The 23050-nt window shown below is 49.1% G+C and overlaps 1 protein-coding gene and 1 long non-coding RNA gene across 7 annotated transcripts in view; one reads left to right on the top strand and one right to left on the bottom strand.

Annotated features, from left to right (window-relative positions):
* Positions 1–23050, bottom strand: part of ST8SIA5 (ST8 alpha-N-acetyl-neuraminide alpha-2,8-sialyltransferase 5) — an 81295-nt gene that overhangs the window by 58023 nt on the left and 222 nt on the right. The window lies entirely within an intron of this gene.
* LOC121032971 (uncharacterized) lies at positions 2681–22652 on the top strand. 3 transcript variants are annotated; one of them, XR_005791628.1, is made up of 6 exons: positions 2681–2821; positions 4113–4285; positions 4779–4901; positions 6172–6258; positions 15582–15734; positions 22391–22652. It is a non-coding gene; the product is annotated as an uncharacterized LOC121032971 (long non-coding RNA). The 3 variants fall into 3 exon arrangements; XR_005791629.1 differs by lacking the exon at positions 4779–4901 and having other exon boundaries at positions 4117–4285; XR_005791627.1 differs by lacking the exon at positions 4779–4901.

Genomic DNA, 23050 nt, shown 5'->3' with positions numbered 1-23050 from the left:
AGGGCTGGCCGCGGAGAGCTCGGCCGCAGCCCCGGGCCCTCCCTCCGGACGCCTTTACCTCTGGACGCCCGTGCCGGGCAGCCGCCGATTTCCCTGCGGAGAGGCGACTCCAGGTGCCCCGGGCCCGGGGCGGCCCCTCCCGCCGAGGTGACGACCAATGGGGAGCGGGGCCCGCGCGCCGTCCGCCCGGGCACCCAAGAGCGCGGCGCACCGCCCCCTCCGGCCAGGCTCGGGTAGCGGCCGCCCAGCGCGGCTCCCTGCCCCGGCGGGCCCCGTCCGACTCTCGGCCCGCAGCGAGGGAGCGCGAAGGCTGGCCTTCGGCTCTGCAGATGGGAGGTGGGGGACAAAACACCCGGACAGTCTGGCGAATGACGGGAGGGCGGTGGAGAGGGGGAGGGGTGGAGCGGAAAACGCCGGGTTTGAATCGTGGAATTAAAAAAGAGGGCAGGAAGGGGAAGCCGCGGCGGAGCTGGGCATGCTGGAAGGGAGCATTTGCTCGCGGCGCGCAGGGGCACTGAGTCACCGCGGTGGCCGCGTCCTCGCGCCCGGGAGATTTCTCCGGAGAAAGCGGAGCAAGGTCAGCGGGCAGCCCTTCAAGGACGGCGCGCGCGGCTCCTGCATGCTGATGGCCTGCGGGGCTGCCGCCTGCGCTCCGGGCACCCAGCTCCTGCCGGGAGAAAATTCCGAGGCTCTACACCCCCGCCCACGGGCCCCCCCCCCCCCCCCCCCCCCCCCCCCAGGCTGCAGCCCGCGGCCGGTCGTCAAAGACCTTGTTGTTACCAAGACACAGGGACCCTGTCTCATCCTTAGAACCGCTCGTAAAGCCTAGGTCAGGCAGGCAGCCGCCTTAGGGTACCACGGTCGCCAGAAGCTTTAGTAAGTCAGTAAGTCTGGAAAGGTCTGTGCTTCAGAGTGCACGCCAGGGAAAATAAACAGAAATGCAATGCCAGAGTCGTGCCTCTTCAGAAATCCAAGCCCCTAAATGCGCTCCTCTTTTCCCAATCACACCCCGCCCTGCGGGCTGGGCGACAGCCCTGCCATCCTGACACCGCGGTCTCTCGAGGCCCGGGGTGTCACGTGCCAGCGGCGTTCACCTCGCTGCATGATTTCAGGGCGCCGCTTCTCAGGGCCCTCTAGCCGCTAGGGAGGTTCTGGAGGCAGGGCAAGGACTCAGCTCTCGACGGGACTGACTCCAACCGCAGCCAGCAAATAGAACTTTGATGAGGACTCCCCTGCTCCGGCCTTACCCTTTGCTACTTCGTTCTTCCAGCCGGAAAGAGCAAGGAACACGGGGGTAAATCTCGTGATCGGGGATTCATCAATAACTTGGAATGCGTGTTAATTGACAAGGTGGAAGCGGACCCTGTGCTCGCTGTAAAGGGTTTATGTACCAGATATTTAGCTATGAGGTCATAGGTAGGCTTTTTAACCAATTAAAGAAATAACGCATAACCATTTAGATGGCCCATTATTATAATCGCGCCTGTATTTATTTGGTGTCTTACAAGTGCTTGCTCTTGCGCATATCAATTGAATTAGCGCCTCCCAGCCTCTAGCTCACCCACTTTACAGTCCAAAGGATCCAAGTTCTAGATGCCCAAAGTAGCTCATCTAGCAGGAAGTCTTTGGAATGGGAGATGTGACATTTTCTCCCACACAGGCTTCCTGGGAGGCAGACCAGGGCCTCCCCCACCGCCTCACCCCTCACCCAACGCTCCATTCTTGCCGTCTTTAACTTCTTAAAAATTTTTGAACTAGGAGACCCCGCACTTTGCTTTGCACTAGGCCACACAAATGAGGCAGAGGGTCCTGCGCACGCATCCAAGCTGAGAGAGTACGGATGTTCCACTTGGTTGGTCCTCACCTGTGCAGCTCGTAAGGTACCATCACCACTCCAGGCAAGACCCTCTTGTTTCCTTTCTTCTGCTTGCTCCCCACCCCTATCAGGTACCCGCTCTGATAGTTGTCTTTTAATGCACAGTTCCTTGGAAAAACAAAATGAATCTATTTTAAAATAAGAAATCTAAACGATGCTAAAAATGCACAGCTTGCTGAGATTTCACGAGCTGAACACACCCATGTAAGCAGCACACAGATCAAGAAACAAAAATACTATCGCCGCCCCCCCACCACAAGACCCCTCTTCTGCTCTTTTCCAGTGACAATGTACTCAAGAGCCACCACTATTCTGACTTTTAACCCCAAAGATCAGTACGTCCTATTCTTGCCATTTTCTACAAATAGAATCCTACATTATATATTCTTTCGTGTCTGACTTCTTCCGCTCGCCGTTGGCTAGAAGATTCATCCATGTTGTCGGGCGTGGTGGGCAGAATTCTAAGATGCCCCCGGAGATTCCTCATCCTCTCCTAATTCACACTTTCTCCCAGTTACTCAATCAAACGTGAATCTAGGTGCTGCTGTGAAGAGATTTTGTGATGTCATTAAGGCCCAAATCAGTTGGCTTCAAGATAGGGGAGACTATTCTCAGTGGGCCTGATCACATGAGCCCTTAAAAGGGACTAAGCTCTTCCTGGCAAAAGAGCTTTGAAGTATGAGACAGATGGACGCGAGGGAAGTTCTTCATCGTTGGCTTTGCGGACAGAGGAGTCCGCATGACAGGAGGTACGGGCGGCCTCTGAGAGCTGAGAATGGCTCCCGGCTGACAGGCCCCAAGGAAATGGGGGACCTCAGTCCTCCGATCACAAAAAAAAGGCCCTGAGTTCTGCCAACAACCTGAATGAAAATTAGGAAGACGGTCTGAGCCCCAGCCTGTGAGGCCCTCTGCCGAGAAGCCAGATTTCTCGGCAGCTGTGAGCTGGTAAGTGTGTGTTGTTTTCAGCCACTAAGTTTGTGGTCTCTTGTTTCACGGCGTTAGAAAGCAAGTACTTTGTGTGCTATCATTTAGTTTGTGGATACACTTCTAGTTGGTTCCATCTTATTTCTGTAGAGAATGTCATGGCTGGCCTGGAGCATGGCTTACTTATCCGTTCTACTGTGGATGGACCCCTGGATAGCTGTCTCCAGGAATTTTCCAGTGTATGCTTTTCGTGACTATATGCATGCATATCTACTGGGTATCACTATTCAGAAGTGAAACTGCTAGATCACAGAAGGTTCCACTTTAGTGATTATTGGCAAACGGCTTCCTGAAGGGCCAGGTTATTTTTTTTTCATAGGTATATTATTCAAACCTGCCATGACCTAATAGCAACTGGGCCCCACCCTAGCTGACAATAGCATTAACTAGCTAATCTAACAGCAAAAAACCAAAACCAAAACCAAAACCCAAAAGGCAAAAAACACTGAGCCAAGAGCCAAAATAGTCAAGAGAAAGTAACCACTTAACCCTGGGTACTGGCTCTTCTCAACGGCCCCGTCACCTGCAGGGATCAGCAGTGAAGGCTGATGCTGACTTTGGCCACTTGATAGCCGGCAAGGAGATCAGCAGTCGTCCAGTGCGCCTCTGACGACATGGCTCGTCTAATCCTAACGGTGCCTGAGATCTCACCATCTTTATATCAAGTCGGGAATTACCTTTAATGTACACACAAACACAAGCACAGTCTGTGGAGTCAGAGAGCAAAGATCGCGCAACACGGACGTCCGCAGCCCCTGTTGCGGCTATTAATACGGATCCAGGTTCCATTTTAAGCCGAATTTATATTCTGGTTGTGGGATTGCAGCAAACACTCAGAAGGCCTCGCAAACAAAAGAGTAAACACATGGATAGCTGATCGCCATGCCAGATTCAGCGAACACCATTTTTATATCCTAATTGCCAGGAACGGGGACAGCTGCATCATTGTTGAAAACACACACGCACGCACAATTAAGCCAAGAACAAATGTCAACACTGGCACAATCTGCTAAATTACTGATAACTGATGGGCATTACTCATGCTGTGAGCATCGTCTCCCATAGAAAATGAAAAGATTCCTTTTTAAAAAAGACCTTAGAGATTCCTCCTGGTTTAAGGAAGCTGGGGTGTGTACTGTAACGGCACAACCACAGCCTGCCAGATTATGTAAGTGACATTCCAACCATGTGTTCAAGGAGTTTGTGATAAGTACACGCTGTTCTTGTGCCTCTTTATATTTGTGTGAACAAGACAGGCTCCAAGAGGCTGATTCCTGGTTTGGGGACACTTTGTCTGTGATGAAGGTGTCTTGCAGCCACTGAGCAGAAATGCCCGGTGATAACCTCATACTCTAGAGAGACGGGGCTTGCCATCGCGTGATCCAAATGCAGACACCGGATCCCGCTTCTTCCGTCGTGCTCTCGGTAGGTTATTATTACAGAATAGAACTAGAATTTAAACCCCCTTGTTCAGTTCCCTCACAAAGTACGAGGGGTCTTCGAAATAACTTATTAAGTGATCCTGAACAAGGCTATGAAGTCACGTTTTGGCCTTCACGTCTCCAGCCTGAGAGGGCACTTCCTCTGGTCTTAGCACCACCTCCCGGGGATTCCTCTCCGGCACCTGCCCCGATTTACCCACCCCACAGGTGGAGACATGCTTCTTGTTATTAATCCACAACGGCTCCTGGATCGCAGAGCAGAAAGACCCATTCCCCTCTTGGGAATGTCACGCTCCCACAGGTAGCCGGAAACAGCTATCCTATTTATAATGAGGTCACTCCGAGCGCGTTTAGATGACACGGTATCTTCTTTGCTCACCTTAAAGGCCAAGCCCTGGGGTAGAAACACTGGGCTCAGGTTCCGCCCTTCGAGGAGCTCTGACAAATTCAGCTGAGACAATGTTTTCCACTTCCAGCCCAGTGCAGGCTCCTCGACACCTTGGGGGTCTGTAGATTACTAAAATTTCAAGAGGATGCCCTGTGAATACAGCTGCTTAGAAATGTTTAGTGTTCCTTAGACACCTGAAAAGCGAAAAGGAGTGAGTGCCCCACTATGATCATCCATTTCTAATTTTTTTTTAATGTTTATTTTATGGGGGGGAGGGGAGCAGAGAGAGAGAGGGAGACAGAGACTCAAAGCAGGCTCCAGGCTCTGAGCTGTGAGCACAGAGCCCGACACGGGGCTCGAACTCACAAACCGAGAGATCATGACCTGAGCTGAAGTCGGACGCTTAACTGAGTCATCCAGGAGCCCCTGATCATCCATTTCTAAAACACCAGAGGAGATTCCCAATCCCAACGCCATGGCCACAGCAAAGTGTGTGTCATTTCACGTCTGTCCGAGGTTCTAAAAGCTCCAGGCTTTCAGTGGATGTGGTGGGAGTGTCCACAATGTGGTATCACGTGACGTGCCAGGGAAATAAGAATCAGTAATTCACAGCCTGTGCTCTTGAAGGAATATATGTGGCAGTGAAGAAGACAGAGCTCTTAGTAGAAGTATGCCTCTAACCCAACTGGGGTGGCAGGGTGGGGCGTGGAGGAGCGGGAGGAAAGGCAAAGAAGGGGTCCAAAAGAGGTGGTGCTTGCCGTGAATTGTGAGGCGGAAGGATGATGAGCCAAGGAGTAGGGCAAGAGGAGCAATGTGGACAAAGCCTGGCAGTGGGGGACACGGCCCCGTCCGCTCAGTGTGGCTGGAGAGGTGAGGCCGGGTGAGTGGGCAGGAGCCACAGCATGGGAGTTGGGATTTTATCGGTGGAACTATTGCAAGACTTTAAGAACGGGAATAATATGACCCGATTTGCATGTTAGTTAAATCCAGCCTCCCGGTCTGTAGAGAGCAGTTTGAGGGAGAAACGCCTGAAAAGGCATGGACGTGACAGCCTCTCTTTTCCCCGGCCGCCATCAGACCCCTCCCCGCTGCCGCAGGCTCACGTACCCGCCCTGGGCAGGCCGCCCCACCATTTCTGTCTCATTGCGGTACTGGTACCGGCTTGAGAAGGAATTCTCTGCCCCCTTGCAGGGGAGCCGGCAGAGGGTAGAGGCACAGGATTACTGCCTTATGAAAGCTGTCTCTGTACTCAGCGCTTTTTCATCCTACTCCTTTGGTAGTCATGGAAATCGGGTAGGCGTGGTCAGCGCCCGTCCACTGCACGCGCTGCAGTCGCAGAGCTGGTCTCTAAGCCACTCTTTTTGCCACTTTCTGGGGTTCCCTCTGCTCCACAGATTCCCGGTGCAGAAATGCTCTCTTCCTCCTCCCTCTGAAAACCCTGCCTTTGGGAAAGGCTCTGATAGCTTCCATTTATATCCTAGAGTTCCCGATGGAGAGAAGCTTAACCCGAAGGATCATCTGTGCCTGTAATAAAGGTGATGTCCTATGAGAACTGCACTCAGAGCAAGGTAAAGAAACCCACAGGTGACCATCACCTTGACCACATCCTCAGATGTTTTCAGTAGTCGAACGGGGAGTGGTTTTCTAGAGAAATACATGCCCGATATTATAAGTAGGAGTTAGTGGAAATAGGATTTGTTTTAAAGGAAATTTCTCGTCAGCCAACAATGTCAGTACTTACACTGGAAAAACAACAGAGTTGATGGAGTCTGCCGGAACGCCCTGGAAACAGATCATCGTTCACAAGTGTGGTCACCAGTGTGACAGTCCGAGCCCAGCCGTGTTGTGGGTTTGCCACCACTCACAGGCCAAGTAGACAGTGTGTATGCCAGGGGTCAGGAAACTTTTTCTGAAAGGACCAGACAGTAAATTCTGTAGGCTTTGTGGGCCATACAGTTTCTTTTGCACATGACTCTGCTGTTGTAGTGTGAACGTATCAACGATATAGAAACAAATGAGTGTGACCAGAGGTGGTCACAGGCTACAGTTTGCTGCCCCGGGTCCATACTATGTGATTTGCAGAGCCCCATGCAAAAAGTCTTACCCACTGAACTAAGGAGTCACTGTGGAAGCCATCCCCCCATGTTCAGGCATTATGTCTACAAAGGCCTGTTAATTATAACATGTTAATCTGTCATCCACCATCAACACGTTTGCACAGACTCAATTACCCTTGAAGTACAGCCTGGAGATCCTAGGATGACATTTCCATGCATAAAGTGCCCTCTCACTTTGACCATCTGCTCCATAAATACATGCCCCTGGTCACCAGGGACTACTGAACACATAGATGGGTTGCTTGGTGAGACTCTATCTCACTTCTGGAGACAATAAATTCTTGTGTCCTAGAGGTCATTGTGTTAGTTAAGATCTTTTGACCAAAGTAACAAAGGCCACAGAGAAATTTATTATCCCACATACCAGAAAAACTGGAGGAGGGGCAAGGATCTACAATTGGGTAAACAATACTTTTAGAACCCAGATTCTTCCTATCCTCTACTCTGCCATCTAAAGAATAGGCTTCTTTGTAAGAGTGTCCTCATGTTCATATGATAGCTGCCATCAGTAATTGGGAAGATAGTAGGAAAGAGAGAGAGAAGAAACCCCTCCAACCTAGACCAGTAATAATCACCAGAGGGATGCCATGTGCTGATTGGCTTACATTAGGTCCCTGAGCCAATCACTGATGAGGGGATGGTATTCTCCTACTTGGTTTAGTCTACTGAGAACCCTCCCCAGGAGCCAGGGTCAATCCCGGAAACCACATGGCTGCTTACACAGATGGAGATGGAATGATGTTGGAGAGTCAACCCCCACGTGCACCAATCAAGAGCAGCATTTTTTTCCACTTACGTTTCCTTTCCTCCTTTTGATGGAGCACTGTCGCTGTGATTGAGTAGTGTTGACGACAAACAAGACAGTGAGAAGATGTGCCCTTCTGATGTCCCAAAAATGTTGTTTTAGAACCATGAAGAGCATCACCTGTGGCCCTGTGTCCTGTCCATCTCCCCAAACACACACACACACACACACACACACACACACACACACACACACCTTACAGGTTCACTGATGCTAGCTAGCATCTCTGACTATAATCACCAAGCTATTAGTAAAAGAAAGAAGCCAGGCAACAGGTCAGCCAAATGACAAGTGTGGAAACAGATTATGTTTATGTCTGAATGACTTGGTGTTTGGCTGCAAAGGCTGTGACATGCTGGAGAAAGCAGCTGCCAGCATGGTGGTGGGAGGGGGCTGCAGGACAGCAGGAAGGAGCTCAGGATGGGGAGTCAGAAGAGACATGCTTCAGGTCACAGCCCTAGGAGCTCAGGAAAGACATCTGCCTTCTCTAACCCACTAGCGTCCTCACGTGTAAACTGGAAAACATGGTATCTAGGTAGGAGTTTGTGGAGATTAAGTATAAAAATGTAAAAACATGTTGTAAGCTATAAAGCTGTATAACTCTAAGATAAACAGCATTATTTACAATGGCCGGAGATAGAGATTTCACAGATGTTGAGTCTCAACATATCTCTGAAGGTGGTCAGGCGTCATCAGCGGCCTCCGTCTTCCCCCGGCAGCACTGACTACTCCAAGAGCCCAGAAATGTCTGCTGCCCATAACAGCATCCACCAGACCCGGATCCGCCCCCTCCACTCTCCTCCTCCCGAAACTTACCCATCTCAAGTCTCACTGTCCCATCTCCTTAACACACATCTGAAACTAACATAAGGAAGTGTGAAACGGTGGGACAGCACAGCCTTAAGGGTCAGAAACCTGAATTCTAGATCTGGCTGTAACACTAACTGGCCACCTGAATTTAGGCTAGATTAACCTATTGGTAACCATGGACTTTGAACCTATAAAATAAGAGACAGTTGTGGTTTTTCTAAAACTTTCTCCAGCGTGGAAACCTAGCTTCAAAGCAAAAACGGTGCTCCGTGCCTGCCATCCTTCCCTCCATCCTTCCTTCCTGCCCTTCTCGGCCTGAATGGCAGCGCAGGGGCTTTGCCAAAGCACAGTTTGAAAACCAGTGAGCTAAATGATCCCTCAAGGGCCCATTCATCTCTACAGTCTCTAACTCAGTTTCTACTTCTAAGACAAATTACTTCACGCTAATGTGAGGGGCACTATAATATGGTTCCCCCACCTAGAATCATTTTGTATTTAAGTAGGCATTCTCATAGATGTATGCTTTTATGAATTAACAAATACAGATGGAATTTCAGACACCATGAACGTGAAAGAGGCCATTGGGAGACTCCCTGATCCCCTAAAATCACTCGACTTGGGTTATCCATCCAGCTTTCACATAGGGCCTAATCTTGAAGCAGTTAATGGCATTTTTCAGGGTGGTGAGTGACCCAGTGGTGGTGAGGCTTCCCAGTTTTGGACCCGCCTAAGCCTGGGCTCCCATCAGCTCCATGGTGAACCGCGAGGTCCAAGGAAGACAAAGGAAAGTCATCGTGTCTTTCACGTGACAGGGCGGGGAGGAGTATGAGTTACAATCCGGTACAGAAATCCCTCAAGTAACAAAGCTTCATATACACATTTTTTTTTTTCCTGTGACATAACAGATATTCAGAGGTAAACAACGCGAGGCTGGGAGAGTGGCTCCATTCAAAAAAGTCTTTGAAGATCCAGGGAGGGGGGACCCGTGACCAGTGGTGGGTTCCATGTCAGGAACCAGTCAGCCACGAGGAGGGGGCAACAGTTCCCAGAATTTCAGTTCTGGGATCTATACATGGGTCCAGACTCTCGAGAATTTTACCAGAGTATCTCCAGATTCTTCAACATAACTTTTAATGTCATTTGAATAGATGCAGATTAGAGCTGCATACGTAATCGGGTATGAACTTTAAAAATACATTTGTTCTCAATAACTATATGCTACAAGGTTCCTATTTTCTTTTTGACCTTTTTAAGAAGTCTAACATATGTACCGAAAAGTACGCAAGTCGTGGCACACAGCTCCACGGATTATCACAAAGTGAAGACACCCGTGTCACTACCGCTAAGAAAAAGGAAAGGAGGAAACTGCTGGTCCCCAGAACCCGCCTCGAGCTCCCCTCAGTCTCATGTGCCCTGTCAGGTCCTTTCCTTCTCAACTCTGTCCTATCCTTGTCTTCTCTTCTGCTTGCCTCACTCCCCCGGCCTCTCAGAAACCCGGGGAGCAGGTGGTGGTGGTAGTGATATGTTGGGGCAGTTTTGCCTTCTGGCACAGTGGCAACAGCATGACTTTTGGAGCCACATCTACCAAGATCTAGATCGTAGGTCCTCTGATCAGCAGTTTTGTGAATCCAAGCAAGAGGCGGAAACCCTCTAACACCTACCCAAGCACTGGCCGGTGGGTCAGACCACAGTACTGCAGTATGCCGGGCACTGCGCGCATGGTGGCCCATGTGACCGTCACTGCGTTTTCATTTTTATTCTTTTTGTTGGGCCCTGTGAGGCAACACTCGTTATTTCTATTTCACAGATTAGTGCCAAGAGGCACACTGAGGCCAAATGACTTGCCCGGGCCTGCATAGTGGGTCGGCGACACAGCGAAGGCTAGACTCGGAGCTCTGAGTCTGGGCCGGCGCACGACCTAGAGCCGTAGCACTCGTGACCCAGAGGAGCTGAGACCAGGGAGGCAGATCGCACGTGCCTCCGGGCCCACAGCCACCCAGAGGCTTGTCTGGCCCGGAGGTGCCTGGTTCTTCAACAGATTCCCCGTCACCCTCATAGTCATCTCAGCCTCGCCAGAAGGTTTCCTAAACAGACACACAAATGCCAACCTTACGGCACCTGCTAATAAAAACTGCCTCAGCAGGAGTGAGTTCCAGGGGTGCCTAATAATAACCGCAGACACGGAGGAGCAAATGGCTGGCCGTGCCAAGAGCGCGTGGGACCCTCCAGGACCAGACAGAGTGTGGGCCAGTCAGGGTCAAGGCAGCGTCTGCAGCCAGGACAGGGGCGGGGCCTGGAGCTGGCAAACAGGGCACCTGGCGGGAAGACGAGGACAGTGAACCAGTCAGGCCCCATCCCGGCTGTGCTGGCAACGCTGGGGCAATTCATGCCATTACCCAACAAACACGACTCGGATAATGACCCTGGGGAAGGCACTGGGTGATACCTGGCTACAAATGGTTGGGGGGCTCAGAGGAGCATTCCTCTCCCCTCCCTAAGGGGTTGAGGCATTTATTTAGAAGGGGCCAGGTCTTTCCTTATATTAGAGACGTAAGACTGACAAGCAAGTAACCCTAGGAGAGGAGGCCTAGGGATGTGTCCAAAGTGACGTACAGAGGACAAGGATGAGAGCCTCCCCTGGAGGCAGCTGGCTAAGCCCTGTGGCTTCTCCTTGTCCACTCTAGAAGCCTCTCCTCATCTGGCCCCGTCCTGTCACAGCTCCTCACCTGCTCTCTGCAGAGGCTGTGGAACAGCAAAGTCAACAGCACAGGCACTCGCCATGTTATGGGCACTGCTCGTGGTATTTCCCTGCCGGTAAGTCATTTAATCTCCCTTGAGTGACAGTAGATGAAGGGGAGGAGCTATTCTCAAGCCTGCCTGTACACAGGAGGGCACAGATGCGCCATCCAAGGTGACAGAGCTAGTAAGAGGAGCAGATGGGATCCGGACCCAGGCCATCGGGTCCTAGAGCCCACCCTTCAGCTTCTGTGTTGATGTCACTCTGCAGGGTGCTGGTTCCCTCGATTCTCATGTTCTCTCCGGTGCCACGGAACCACAGGGCCCAAGGCAGGGTCAGTCTGCTCCTGGGTGGCCCCGACTGAGCCCTTCACACCCTTTCAAGGCTCTCATCACAAGGTCCCACCCTCTTCTCAGCCCGGTCTGTAAACTCAGCGTTTGGCACTGAGGCTGGCTGCCTTCCCCTCCGCCTCGCCGCCGGCCACCAGGCTGAGGGTTTGGGTGGCCAGCCGGAGGATGCAACCAGCAGCCAGCCTCACGGGCCTCCACCTCTCTGCACTTGCACGGTGGCCCCAGCGCGGGCCAGGCACAAGAGCGGCGTGGCCGAGAGCTTGGGCTCTGGGGTCAGGTTTCCTGCGTTCTAATGTTGACCCAGCCAGTTACGTTTTGCTCCCTTGGAGAAGTGTCTTGGCCTCTGTGAGCCTCAGTTTCTTTCTTTATGAAATAGGTTAATAAAAGAAACTCCCTTCCAGAGTTATGCTAGGGATTGAGATTGAGCCCACTATCACCTACTTAAAAAGGCAGTCAGCTGCATAGGAAGCATTCAGGCAATGTTAGTGCTTACTGTGACCGCAACTTGTCAACCAGCTCTGAAACCATAAAATCAGAAATTCTACTTTCTAACCACAACTTCCCGTTTTCAATTAAAAAAAATTTTTTTTGATGTTTATTTATTTTTGAGAGAGAGAGAGAGAGAGAGAGAGAGAGAGAGAGAGAGAGAGAACGAGCAGAGGAGGGGCAGAGAGAGAGGTTAGACACAGAATCCAAAGCAGACTCTAGGCTCTGAGCTGTCAGCACAGAGCCTGATGCGGGGCTTGAACTCATGAACCGTGAGATCATGACCCGAGCCAAAGTCAGATGCTTAATCGACTGAGTCACCCAGGAGCCCCTGGTTGTCCATTCATTTTTTTTTTTTTAAAGAAATTTTTTAAAAATTTTAATGTTTACTTGAGAGAGAGAGACAGAGACAGAGACAGAGTGTGAGTGGGGAAGGGGCAGAGAGAGAGGGAGACACAGAATCGGAAGCTGGCTCCAAGCTTGGAGCTGTCGCCATGGAACTCGACGCGGGGCTCAAAGTCACAAACCACAAGATCATGACCTGAGCTGAAGATGGACACTTAACCGACTTAGCCACCCAGGTGCCGCTTGGGTTTTCATTCTTAAAGATCTTCTGCCCACAGTAGCCTACTCTGCTGTGCTAGTGTGCCAAGGGCTGGAGTCCCCATTCTCCAGTGTACCGGCCACCCCCGCTTCTTGTCCTTTCCTGCTCCGTTAAGACCCCACGGGTGATCCCTTTACTGACATTCTTATAATTACCCACAATTTCCTCATGCTTGGTCTGTTTCTATTAGGATTAGTTTCAATGGTATATCATAGAAAACCCCAAATAACAGTTCTTAAAATCATTAGTGTATTTTCTCTCTCACATAAAAGAAATCCAGAAGTAGTTAGCGCACAGGTGGGATGGTAGGTCTAAGTGCCTCAGGGACCTGTGCTCCTCTTCTCTTGCTGTTTTTTGGTGTTGTTTTTTTTTAAGCACATTGTCTCCTTGTCCAAGATGGCCGTTAGAGCTCCAGCCACGGCATCTCCATTCTAGACAGCACAATGGAGAAGGAGAGCCTCCCCAACCAACACCTTCCTCTCCCATCCCATCAGCTTGAACCCAGTCACATAAGCTCACCTAGTCACTGCTTACCTCCTGTCCCAAATAAGAGGGAAAAAGAGGGAGGACGGTCCTACCACTGTACCTCCCTGGCCAATCCACAGCCAGTGATGATTTCACCATCTACTTCTGTTTCCAGGCTGGCCTGCCGCTGGAGAAAATAACACAATCACGCTGACACACACCTCTGTAGGCTGTGGCTTCTAGCCCAGCTGAGCCCCCCACACTCCTGGACAAGGCCTTTTTTCCTCTCTTTTGCATGCCTCATGGCAGTTATTCCAAGAATTCAGTCACTTTCCTGAAACACTCCTCCCACCCTTGGCTCGCTTCCTCCTTCCCTCTCCCCTGTTTAGATATCCTTGTCGCTCCTCTGAAGCAGCTCTAGCTGCAAACAGAGGTGACCGTTGCCCTGGCCGGAGCAGACCTCTTTCCCCTGAATCCTACAATCAACAGGAATAAACCGATGAGAGGCCCTAACAACTACCCGTTTCATCTAGAAACTGTGTCTTTAACCACAGCATCCATGCTTCACTCTAAAGGAGACTCCCAAGGGAGGTCAGAGGCCCCCAAGCAGGCCGCCTCGGGATGCTGCAGGGGCAGTGGTCCCCTCAGCAGCTGACGGGCCTCAGAACAGAGAGCGATTCCCCCCGAAGAAAGCTCAGCATCCTTTGGCTCCCTCAGCCCCCCCCTGACACTTGTGCCAGTCCCTGTCCTGACTTCACAGTGGCCCGAGGGCACCAGGCGCACCACCCACCTCTGCAAAGAGGCAAAATGACATGGGAGAGAATGTCAGTATTTCCCCACGTTGAGGGGACCGTGTCCATATTCTTCTGGAAACGTCCCCTTCGAGTTCCTGGCTGCTTATAAGGAGCAGGCTGAGTGCACACGCCCCTGGGTTTAGGGGCTGACGGAGGTAGCCCCACCCTTCAATAGATGCGGGGGGGGGGGGCCACCAACCCCTCCCGCACAAAACCTTGGTTCCTGCCCTGCCGGGAGGGCGTGGAATTGGGGTGCTGCTCCGGGGGCTCACGCGGGTTCTCGCGGCCCCAGCCGCATCCACCGTCCTCCACCGCTCCCATCGGGGCTGATGAGGGCTGGGGCCAGGAAACTGCTCAGGGGCTAAGGGTTCCTACTCAGTGTGAGAAGTCTGCCTTACAGGTTGCTATAAAAAGGAGCAAAAATAACAGAGGTGCCTCTTCGTCTGTCTTTATGTTCCCCGTTTCACTTATCACACACATCTTGCAATAGCTACTCATTTTCACATTTTCTTCAGTCACTTCCTCCCTCCAACGTGAATTACCTAAAATAACAACCTCTCAGGGTCAGCCTCAGCCATGCATCACAGGCAGCTGCTCCAGGGTAAGGACTGTGCCCAGAAGAAGCCTCGGGTGACCGCTGCCCCATCACCATCCCCCAGACTCTCCAGCCCATCAGCGGCACCATGGCCTTTTCTGCAGGCGGAGGCAGTACTGAGCGAGGAGGCCTGGGGACTCACCTCCCACTGCAGAGGCCGGGATGACATTGGAAACTTTCCTGCGGGCGAGGTGGGCTAGGGGAGCAAGAGAGGGCAGGACACAGGCCATCTGGCATGGAAGGAGCACCTGACCAGAGATAGGACCTGGGTTCTGGCCTAATACATTCTGTCAGCATGCTGTGTGACCATGGGCAAGTTGCATCCCCTCTCTGGGTCTCAGACTCCTCATCTGTAAAATAAGAATGTGTGAGGGTCCTTCCTGAGCTGGGTCCATGCCCGGAGCCTCTCCAGCATTCAGTCCTGGCCCCTAAATCTCTCTCTTCTCCATCCCTCACCAATTAGGCCTGTCGATGCCTTAGTCAACTGCCTATTCATAATATGTTGTGCCTGGTCTAATGTAGTAGACCCTGGACTGTCCCCTTCCAACTTCCCCCCAGCCTCTAGAGTCTGTTCTCCACACTGCCATACTGTTTAGAACCCATCAGGGGCGCCTGGGTGCCTCAGCTGGTTAAGCGTCCAACTCGTGATTTCGGCTCAGGTCACGATCTCGCGGTTTGTGAATCCAAGCCCCGCATTGGGCTCTACACTTACAGTGCGGAGCCTGCTTGGGATTCTCTACCCGCCCCGCCCCCCACCCCACCACCAACTCTCTCTTAAAATAGATAAATAGACTTCAAAAAAAACAACAACATGGGGCGCCTGGCTGGCGCAGTCGGTTAAGCGTCCGACTTCAGCCAGGTCACGATCTCGCGGTCCGTGAGTTCGAGCCCCGCGTCGGGCTCTGGGCTGATGGCTCAGAGCCTGGAGCCTGTTTCCGATTCTGTGTCTCCCTCTCTCTCTGCCCCTCCCCCGTTCATGCTCTGTCTCTCTCTGTCCCAAAAATAAATAAACGTTGAAAAAAAAATTAAAAACAACAACAACAACAACCCACCAGGCACTCTCCACTGCAGTCAACTCTTTAGCCAGGCAAAGATTATCACTGTCCTACTCTACGTCTCTTTCTACAGCTCCCAACCTCATTCACAAACATTTATGGAGCACCTGCTATGTGCCAAGCATTGTTCCAGGAGCTCCGAATACAGCAACAAACCTTCAAGACTCAGTTCAGTTGTCACGACCCCTGGAAAGCTTTCCCACACTCCTTCATGCCTACCTGCAGGGTGAGTTCATGGCTTCTCCCTCTGTGTGTGCAAGCTGCCACGCCTGTCAGATGGCGATGGTGAGATAGCGGCTTCCTTGCTGTATCACCGATGGGCATACCTAGGGAAGTTATGTTCCGTCGCTCTTGGCCGAATGTGATGGTCAGTTTTATGGGTCAACTTGGCTGGGGCCAGTACCCGGTATTTGGTAGAACACTATTCTACATATTTCAGTGAAGGTGTTTTTCAGATGAGATTAACATTTAAATCAGTAGGCTTTGAATAAAGCAGGTTACTCTTCATAATATGGGTGGGCCTCGTTCAATCAGTTGAAGGCCCTAGGAGAAAAAAGATCCACCTTCCCCGAGGAAGAGGAAATTCTGCTTCTGGACTGCCTTTAGACTAGAACTGCAACCAGATCTCTTCCCTGGATCTCCAGCCTGCCGGCCTGCCCTGCAAACTTAGGACTCACCAACCCCCACCATCACGAGAATCTATTCCTTAAACACACTCTCTCTCTTTATATGCACACACACACACACACACACACACACACACACCCGATTGGTTCTGTTTCTCTGGAGAACTCTAATACACTGAGTGAACGGTTCTACCCTCGTTCACACCCCCCCCACACACACACAATTATCTGGTACCAATGGCTAAAGAAGGTGTAGGAGGAGTAGGAGGAAGGGGAAGAAAAATGGATAGTTTTTTCATATGCTTATTAGCCTTTTTTTATATCTTCCTTTATGAAGAACCTACATAGGTCTTTGGTTCTTTTCATTATACTGTTGTCTTTTACTATTGATTTGTAGGAGGCTTTCAAAGTATATTCTGGGTACACATTCTTTGTCAGATATAAGTGGCTTGTAAATATTTCCTCCTGGAGTTCGGTCTGTGTTTTCAATTCTTAATGTTGTTTTTGATTAGTAGAAATTTTTAATTTTAATGACGTCCAATCTATCCATTTTTTTGTTATGATTAGAGACTTTTGTGTTCTAAGAATGTTTTCTATAGAAGCTTTACAGGTTCACCTCTTGCACTTAAATTTATGGCCTACTTCAAATTCATTTTCCGGCATGGCATGAGGCAGAGGTCAAGGTCCACTTCTGCTCCATAAGGACATTCAGTATTCCAACACCATTTACAGAAAAGACATTCTTTTTGCCTGTTAAATTCATTTAGCGTTTCTGTTAAAAAGCAAGTTATACTATATGGGTTTACTTCCAGATTTGATATTCTATTCCATTTATCTATTTAGTGATCCATATGCCAATACCATATTGTCTTACCTATTATAATTTTATATGTCTTGAAACCTGGCAGTATAAATTTTCCAACTTCAATCTTTAAGACTGTTTTTCTTATTCTAGGTCCTTCTGCAATTTCATGTACATTTAAGAATAAGCTTATCAGTTTCTGCAAAAAGCCTAATGGGATGATAATTGGGATATCATCTTAACAATATGACATCTGGACCAAATTAAGTCTTCCAATCTATGAACATAGAATACCTCTCCATGTATTCATACCTTGAGCTGCAGCCATGTTCTGTAGTTTTCAGCATAAAGGCCTCCCGTGTCTTTTGTTAAATTTCTTTCTAATTATTTTTTCTGATATTATAAATAGCATTTTAAGAATAAACTATTCTTAGAACGGCTTTAGATTAAAATGTTTATTAATGTTCATTTATTATTTTTGAGAGACAGAGAGACAGAGTGTGAGCAGGGGAGGGGCAGAGAGAGAAGGAGACACAGAATCCAAAGCAGGCTCCAGGCTCTGAGCTGTCAGCACAGAGCCCGACGTGGGGCTCGAACTCACGAACCATGAGGTCATGACCTGAGCCGGAAGCTTAACCAAAATTGCCACCCAGGCGCCCCAGAAAAGCTTTAGATTTAAAGAAACATTGCAAAGGTAGGACAGAGACTTCCTCTATAGCCCACACTCAGTTTCCCCTATGGTGAACAGATTACATTAGTGTGGTGCGCTAATTATGGTCACAATTAATGAACCGATATTGATATGGTGTTACTAACTAGAGTCTAGCATTTTTTAATATGTCCTTAGCTTTTACCTAAAATCCCTCTTCTGCTCTAGGATCCCATCCCGAATGCCATATTACATTTAGTTGTCAAGTGTCCTTAGGCTCCTCTGGGCTGTGACAGTTTCTCGGACTTTCCTTGTTTGTGATGACAGTTTTGAGGAGTACTGCTCGGGCGTTTTGTAGAATGCCCTTCAGTGGGGTTCATCTGCTGTTTTTCTTGTGATTGGACTGAGCTCATTGGTTTTTGGCAAGAAGACCACGGAGGCAAAGTGCCATTTTCATCATAGCGTGTCAAGAGCACATATCATCAACATAACTAATCACTGTTGATTTTGACCTTGGTCACCCGGCTAAGGTAGTGTTGGTCAGCCTTCTCCACTGCAAAGTTACTCCCCCCCACCCCCTCCATACTAGACCCTTTGGAAAGAAGTCAGTAAGTGCAGCCATACTTAGTGGAGAGTTATGCCCCACATCTCTTAGGGTAGAGTATAAATTACTTGGAATAATTCTCCATGGGCCATCTGTCCTCCCCCATTGATTTATTCGCCCTCTACATCCCTGGTAATGTATACATTAGTTGCCACCTGTGTCTATTCTTTGGTGAAATTTCTGTTCAGATATTTTGCCCATTTGATAATTGGGTTGTTTTCTCATTCTTGATTAAATGTTTACACATACATATATATTGTATTTGTTCTTCCAGATACACGTGTGTTTTTTGCAAGTATCTTCTCCCAGTCTGTAACTCATCTTTTCATCCTTTCAACGGTGTGTTTCAAAAAAAAACAAAAAACAAAAAACCAGAACTTTATTTTAATGAAGTTCAATGTATCTTTTTTCCTAGTGGGTGTTTAGGGTGTTGACTAAAAACTCCCTGCCTAACAAGAGCTTAAAGATGGTCTCCCTGTTTTCTTCTGTCAGTTTCACAATTTCAGGTATTCCAGTTAGGTCTGGGACTCATGTTTTCTTAACCAGGAATTCCTTTGTTTAGAGGCAACTGTTGATAGTTGGCATTTCCATGCAGTTTTGTTAAGCCGATGAGGTTCACAGTGTTTGAGGACACTGCCTTTAAAAATCAACAACGACAAACACAACTGTATTTTTCAGTTGGCAGTTTTAGGTTCACAGCTCACTTGAGCAGAAAGTACAGAGAGTTCCCATGCGCCCCCCCCCCCCCCGCCTACCCCCTCCCCACATGTACAGCCTCCTCCACCATCAACACCCCCTCCCGGAGCAGGGAAATGTGTTCCCGTCCCTGCACAGGCACATCATTATCATCCAGTCCATAGTTCATGCCACAACAGTTCACATGGTGTTGTCCAGTAGATGGTTTGGGACAAATGTATAATGACATGTATCCACCCTTAAGAGTATCATACAGCATAGTCTCACTGCCCTAACATTCCTGTGCTCTACCTATTTATGTCTCCTCCCTCACCCCTATCCTTACCAACCCCTGGTCTTTCTACTGTCTCCATACTTTTGCCTTTTGCAGAATGTCATAGAGTTGGAACCGCACAGGATGTAGCCTTTTCAGATTGGCTTTTTTTCACGTAGAAACGTGCATCTACGTTTCCTCCGTGTCTTTTCACGGCACGGTAACTCATCTCTTGTCAGTGCTGAGTAAACATTCCATTGTCTGGATGTGCACAGTTTATCCTTCCACGTCTTTATTGATTCCAAGTTTCGGCAATTATAACTCAAGCCGCTATAAACATCTGTGTGCAGGTTTTCGTGTGGACACAAGTTTTCTGCTCCTCTGGGTAAATACCAAGAAGCAGGGTTCCTGGATCATCTGGTATAAGAGGATGTTTCATTTTGTGAGAAGTTGCCAAGCTGTGTTCCAGCACGGCTGTGCCAGCAACGAATGAGACTTCTTCTTGTTCGACATCCTCGCCACCGTTGGGTGTTGTTAGTGTTTTGGATTTGGGCCATTCTAATAGGTTGTTTTAATTTGCAGTTCCATTATGACATATGATCTGGAGCATCTTTTCGTATGTTTACTTGCCATCCGTATGTCTCCTTTGATGAGGCCCTTTGCCCATTTTTAAATCGAGTTGTTTTCTTCTTGTTGAGTTTTAAGAGGTCTTCGTATATTTAGAGTAACGATCCTTTATCAGAGATGTCTTTTGCAAATATTTCATCCCTGTTTGTGTCTCGGCTCCTCCTTTTCTTTACAATGTCTTTTGCAGAGCAGGAGTTTTTCATTTGAATTAAGTGCAGCTTGTCAACGATTTCTTTCGTGGATTACGCCTTCGAGGTTGTAGGTAAAAAGTCATCGTCATACCCAGGGTCATACAGATTTTCACCTGTGTTATCTTTCAGTCCATTTGCCTTCCGCGTGCATTTCTGTGAGGTTGTTGCCTATTTCTCCAAGAAATCATAAAGACCGTGAGGTTTTAAATCTCTGTATTCTCCACAGCACCTTGCATACGGTAGAATGATAGCTGAACAGGCCAGTTTACCAACAAGGAAAAATGAAAGTCTCATAATTCCAGGCTGAACCCTACCTTTCTGGCTCCACAGTTCTCTCTGTACACATGCGGGTAGAAAAATAATGACGCGAGGTCACAACAAAATTGTGAAGTCCTGGGAGTCTTCTGTATACCCACCCTCCCTTTCCTATGACCTTGCCACCCTAGGCGGCCTCCGTGGTTTTCTCATCTTTTTGCTTGGTAGCTGTCCAAAAGAGGAAAAAAAAAAAAAAAATCATCTGTGCTTGAAAGCAAAGCTCATTCACAAGAATGCTTGCCAGTTTCTTTTATGCCATGAAAACATTTTTCTCTCGTAAGAGAAATGAGAAGCATTAATAACGAGACGAAGAAGGTCTTACGGGCATGTTGCCCTAAAATCATGCCATACCTAGCACTATTCCTGAGGAGTATGGGGCAAGATCTGGGTCTGTGCCCTGAAATGTGTGTCTGTGTGTGTCTGTGTGTGGGTGTGCAGGAAAGAGAGACGGAGACATCAGCTAAGAGACTACGATTAATAGTCAATAGATTGCAGTGTTTACACAGGGAGAAGAGAAAAAAAATGTAATCAGTTGTCAATATAAAAATGATACTAACGGCAGTTGTTCAGAACTGCTTTGCCATTTCTAGCAGATTGTCATGCAGCGTTAAGTACAGAAATCAGTGATTTTTAGACCCTTCTTCAAAGCATAGGTTTCTGCGGCCCGTGCTCCCAGGGCCCCACCCCCATTCCACCTCTTCCTCTACTTAGGAGATGTCATTTGAAACAAAGTTTCACCAAAGATGAAGGAAAGAGAAGAGGGACCAGGGGGCAAACCATGGACACGAAAGATGAAATCTAGAGTAGATAAACTTGTGACTTGGATTAAACTTTTTTCTCCCGTTCTGAAAAAAAAAGCAGTACAGTACGAGGGTGTGACCAGATATTACAATGCATTACAAACGCTCCATAATGAAAACAGTGTGGTAGGGGGGCACCTGGGTGGCTCAGTTGGTTGAGTATCAACTTCAGCTCAGGTGATGAACTCGCAGTTTGGGAGTTCGAGCCCCACATCGGGCTCTCCGCTGTCAGCGCAGAGCCCGCTTCAGATCCTCTCTCCCCCTCTCTCTGCCCCTCCCCCGCTCTCACTCTCTCCCAAAAATGAATAAACATTTGGAAAAAAAAAAAAAAAAAACCAGTATGGTAGTGATACTTGAATGAATAGATTACTAAAAGAACAGAATCGAAAGTCCAGTTATAGACCAAAACATGCACAGCCATTTGGTAAACAGTGGAGACAGCTTATAAAAGCGAGACAGCTACTCTGAATCGTGAAATGATCCTTGACAGGGAGACAAATGAGAAATCTCTCGAATTCTTGGAGGAGGTACACTCTGAATGGGGCCTCTACTTTTTCTCCTTCTACCCATGATTTTGGGTTTGCCGGACCTAAAATAAAACACAGCACTTGTCGTAATCGTGTGTTCTTTTCTAAATTCAGATAATTTGGGGCAGCTGGACGGCAGGCTGAGTTCCTGCTTCATTAAGTAAGTCTCCGTTCACCAGAAAGCCCTTCAAAGCTGCTTGCCTCGTGCCCTCCGGCCTCAGGCTCCATGTGCCTCCCTCTGCGGGGCCAGCCGTTCCTGGGCAGTGAGGCAGAGCTTGTCCAGAGGCCAGAGGCCCTTTCCACCCCTCACACAGGCCAAGGCCCAGTTACTGTTAGAGCAGAGAGCAGCTCTCCATGCGGCTACCACTCTGCCTGGCTCCTAGCCCCTGAGTTCCGACTGGCCTGGGGTGCAGCGTGGCCATCACAGATTTTTAACTCCCCTCCAGTTTGTTTCAAGTATGTAGCTAAGGTCGAGAATGACCATCATAAATTGTAAGGCATCTTTCTTTCCATAACGTGTGGTACATCGTTCTCTGGTGCTGGGTGGTTAAGTAAGAGAATATATGTAAACGGGCTTTGAAGCTACAGTGAATGTCACCTATTAGTGTCATCAGAACCTGCAGGGTGAGGGTGACAGGATGAGGCTCTCAGACCCTCAGATGCTCCCATTGTAGCTGCTGTTCGGTGACACGTCGTGCTGGGCGGCAGCCGGGCCTTCAGTTACCAGTGCTGATTTCAGATGGACCGACCTCCTCCATGTTTTTCCTAATAACTCGCTTGCTCAAATTACAGGGGTTGTCGCCGATCCCTCGTGGGAGTTCTCAGGTGAGCAGGCTTCGTGAGTCAAGAAGCATCCCTGCTGCCCAGCCCGACCCTGAGGGTTATAGCTGCCTCTCTCCTTTTCCACGACTGCCCCTCCCCAGAAAGCACAGGCCGATGCTGTTTCTGAAGAGCCATCCATTCCACGACTCAGGTCTCCACACTGCCTCGTGAGGCACCTTTAAAACACTTTCGTTGTAGCCAACTTGGTAATATGTTGTAGTTTTCCACCTAATTATCAGTCTAAACCTAGTTTATTTAAAAATATACGCACTTGGGGCGCTGGGTGGCTCAGTTGGTTGGGCGACCGACTTCGGCTCGCAGTCTGTGAGTTCAGAGCCCCGCATCGGGCTCTGTGCTGACAGCTCAGAGCCTGGAGCCTGTTTCGGATTCTGTGTCTCCCTCGCTCTCTGACCCTCCCCCGTTCATGCTCTCTCTCTGTCTCAAAAATAAATCAACGTAAAAAAAATTTAAAAAAATATACGCACTTTACTGCACCCCAACGTTTATAGCAGCATCATGTACAATAGCGAAGATATGGAAGCAGCCCGGTGTCCATCGACTGATGAATGGATCAAGATGTGGTATGTGTATGTATGTGTGTACACACACACACACACACACACACACACA

This window comes from Herpailurus yagouaroundi, unplaced genomic scaffold (genome assembly GCF_014898765.1).
Source record: "Herpailurus yagouaroundi ecotype Mexico unplaced genomic scaffold, PumYag 142, whole genome shotgun sequence".
In the NCBI taxonomy this organism is placed as follows: domain Eukaryota; kingdom Metazoa; phylum Chordata; class Mammalia; order Carnivora; family Felidae; genus Herpailurus; species Herpailurus yagouaroundi.
Note: the sequence above shows the minus strand (reverse complement) of the source record. Positions and strands in the feature narration are given on the sequence as shown.